Here is a 4,093-nt window from a genome sequence, read left to right on the forward strand (position 1 = left end):
GTCAGTCCCGCTGTCGGTCAGTCCCGCTGTCGGTCAGTCCCGGTGTTGGTCTGTCCCGGTGTTGGTCTGTTCCGGTGACCGTCTGCCCCGTCCAACATTAGCCTGTGGTGAAGAACAAAGTTCTTTAAAGAATATTTTTTTTCTCTTACCAGAAGTCAAATTTTCTGGATGATGTATGTATGAACAGGGATTGTAAGAGTCCAGATCTGAATCTGGATCTGGACTGCAGCTTAATCCAAACCCAGGTTTTATTTTTAAGACATTAAAAGTTTTATTTTTAAGACATTAAAAGTGAAAAACCTGCAGCCTTCTGTGTGGGACCTGATCCCAGCATCGCATCCTGCAGCTATAATTGTCACAAATAACTACTTTGTCCTACATGATGGACAAAGGCAGGACAGCCGCCCTTAGAGAGTTTTCTACAAGCTGTTAACCGAAACCACAGAGGAACCGAATCATGAAATGAGTGACATAAAAACTTGAGTTATTCTTCAGTTTCTGTAAAGATCTTCTCTATTTAGACTGAAGTTAATTAAGTCTTAGATGAACTGAGGTTAGAAACCATAAAGCAGCTTTCTAAAACCAAGCTAAGCCTATTGTGGAACAGAAAAGAATGACCTGAAACACATTTTATTGGTCATTTCTCCACAGTTACTCATAATGCTGTTGGAGCAATTGAAAAGATCATTAAAGCTCCTTAAGGGCTGGTTAGCAAAGATTTAAAAATTGTCCAGTGGTCTTTAAAACTAAAGTGCGCCCACACATGATCGTAAAAGATTTAGGTGCATTCTCTCCAGCAACACTACAAGCAGAACAGACTTCACAAGCAAAAACTGTGCAGACAGTGGGGGAGAGAGGCTTTGTTGTGAGTGGGAAAATAAGTAGTTATAAGGTGTTTTAAGCCAGAAAGTGCTTCCCAAAATGTGCAGTTCATTATGGGGTGATTTTCTTCCATTATTGTTACAAGCAAAGAACACTTTTCGTAAATTGAAATTTGAACACAGTAATGAAACTTTAAAACATTGTAATCACAAAAGCCTTTCAGAGTAACTTTACCATCTTCTTTTATCCTAATCATATTGGTTTTCTGTTTAACTTCTGGCTTTTCTCTGGAGTAAGGAGTATTGGTCTGCATGAACGTTAGCAAAAACATTTAAATGGTCAATGTGGGCGTCAGCAGCCAGCGTTTGGATTGGCCTTGGAGTAAAGAGGATCTGATCTGGGAAACGCAGTTTGAAAAGATTGCAATAATAAAAAAAACTCACAGTGGTAAACTAAGCATTTTGAAAAAATATTGAAAATATAAAATATGTTAAAAAAATATATATTTTGAAAAGAAAAAGCAAAAAATAAAATATTAAAAATAGGGTTTTGGTAAAAGAACAGCAAAATCATTTTCATAACCATTTTTGGTTTAAAAAGTATTATTGTGGGGTTTTATTTTTCTCTCCATTTCCAAAATGTGTTCTTGGCTTTTATCAACAAATTTCCCTCCACGCCAACATTTTTCTGAGCAGACAAATCACTCTGAAGACACAGGATTATCTGAAGGGGAAGATCAGGGTGGAAAATCCAAAGGTTATCTTGCCGTTTAAACCCCTCTTTATATTCAATTAAATTAAATTCACTTTATTTCTATAGCGCCAATTCACACCACATGTCATCTCAAGGCACTTTCCAGTTCACCAGATCATCCAATCAGATTGATTTTAAGTTTTCCATCTAAGGAAAACCAGCTGATTGGATCGACTCTTCAGCTATCCCTCACACTAAGCATGCTTGTAGCGACAGTGGAGAGGAAAAACTCCCTTTGAACAGGAAGAAACCTCCAGCAGAACCAGGCTCAGTGTGAGCGGCCATCTGCTGAGGCCCACTGGGGTTCAAGGAGACAGAAGCGGACATAGAAAAAGAAGCATAGATACTAAAGGCAACTGTCAACCAGTTCCACAGGCGGCCCCGTCCAGGAAACACACAGCCAGGCAGACGAGCTCCGAGCCAGCTCCCATGTCAGAGGATGAAGAGAGCACATCCAGTTAGTCACAGTCAGAGAAACAGGACTACACTGGAAAACAGGCCAAGCTCCAACATCTAGAAACAAAGGTGTTGATGGCAGCAGCACAGCTGATATTTCTCTCCAGGATGGAGTCACAGCCAAACAGGAACAGACCAGATGAAGCTACTATGAGAAAAAGCAGAGAGAGCAGAACGTTAGAGATTGAACTAACAGATTCTGCAGAGTGGGAGAATAGAGATAGAATGAAGCAGAATGATGAAAAAGGGGTCCCTATGTCCTCCAGCAGTCTAAGCCTATAGCAGCAGAACTATAGAGATAGCTCAGGATAACCTGAGTCACTGTAACTATAACTAATTTTAGAAATTCTAGGAACCACTAGTAAACCTGCAGATTGAGAGTGAAGTGCTCTGTTAGGAACATAAGGAACAATCAGATCTCTGATGTAAGATGGAGCTTAGCCATTTAAGGCTTTATGGGCGAAGAAGGATTTTAAATTCTATTTATATAAACACTTGACCGCTCTTCATGGTTTTCATGTTTGCAAAACACTTCATGTTTTTTTTTTATTTCCTTCAAGGCCTCATTATTATAAGAAATCTTTAAAGCTTTCAACTTGATGCAGTTTTTAAAGCAACTGTTGATTTCATAGCTCATTGAAACATGAACCTGAATCAGTGATTTAAGATGAGTTAACAAACAGGCAGAGTGGTTTGTGTAATTTAGAGAGGTTCATGTCTACCATCCTGCTGCATCGCACCTGCAGGAAAATACAGCTCAGAGTGGATAATTGAACAGTTAGCATAGCACACTGATATTTGGAGCAAATTAACTAGAACAGATGACATTTGATGACTTGCTGATTGAGCTTTTTCCACCCCCTACAGAGTGCTGCACGAGTTCAGCTGAGCTACGATGACAAGCACTCATATGTGTGTGTGTGAGTGTGAGTTGCTCAGTGCAGACATAATGTACCCCCAGAAAGACTAAAAAAGATCAGAATAATACCTGTAATCAGTCGACAGTAATTGGAGCAGCTGTTTGGCAGGAGATAGGCTTTATGTAAGATTTGAATGGATGATTTATTTGTCAGAGACGGATGCATGTGTTTGCATGGGCAGGAAATAACGCTCCATGTGAGTTTGCTATTCAGTGTGTCCGTTTGGTTTTTTCTTTTGCATTACCCATGTATGGTTCATTTCTCATTTTCACTGCCTCTGAGACTTATTTTTCTTCAGTGGTACAAACACCGGTCAGAACATTAGTCTCTATCCATCACTCTGCAGCTGGGTCCAGTTCAGTACAAGCTCCTTTTATTTAGGAAAATACATTACATCTAGTTTGTGTTGTGTATACGACATGTATTTTAGTATCATAGAGAGATAAGCTGGCTTAGATACAGTAAGCGACACTTCAGAATCCCCCTCCTACACGTCTGTAGCCACTGGGTGACCAGTTAAACCAGGCTCCTGACTTACAGACACTGGGAAATAACGGCTTCGTTGTTATCTGAGTCAGGGCAGAGGTCTGCAGTCTGTGGATCCACAGCTAGTGGTGTGAAGCTGCAAAAACGGATTTATTAAAAAAATAAACATTTAGTTAGACTGAAAACAGAACAGTTAAATTCCACTAGATATATAAGTTTTTTTTTTTATCTCAATTTAAAGGCATACTATGCAACATTTTTCAGTTAATTAATGTGTTTCTTAACGTTTTGGATGATTAAATGAGTCATTTCAGGTCGAACAAAGGTTTTCTCGGCTGCCCTGGTGGTCTGTAGGGGAAATACCAGCCGAGCCCTCGGCCCGCACCCACAGGCTCAGAAGTCTCGTGCATCGCGAGAGTCGGTCTTGCTTTACGGCGAGAACTTGGCTAACTACAATCTTTGTTATTTAGACACATGCATAACAAATAATGTATGAAAACATGCTAAATTTTCAAACTCAAAACTCAGAACAGCTGAGGATATTTACGACGATGCACTTTTACTTTCGCCCTCTGGGGGGAGCCCCGCTGGAAAATCAACACCGGTTGCATAGTATACCTTTAATATGCTCTACATTGAACCCATGGCAGTTTTAG

The 4,093-nt window shown here is 39.9% G+C and overlaps 1 protein-coding gene across 1 annotated transcript in view; it reads left to right on the forward strand.

The window, feature by feature from the left end:
• Positions 1-4,093, forward strand: part of plcl1 (phospholipase C like 1) — a 189,099-nt gene that overhangs the window by 152,660 nt on the left and 32,346 nt on the right. The window lies entirely within an intron of this gene.

This window comes from Cyprinodon variegatus, unplaced genomic scaffold (assembly GCF_000732505.1).
Source record: "Cyprinodon variegatus isolate N-32 unplaced genomic scaffold, C_variegatus-1.0 Scaffold565, whole genome shotgun sequence".
Classification (NCBI taxonomy): Eukaryota; Metazoa; Chordata; class Actinopteri; order Cyprinodontiformes; family Cyprinodontidae; genus Cyprinodon; species Cyprinodon variegatus.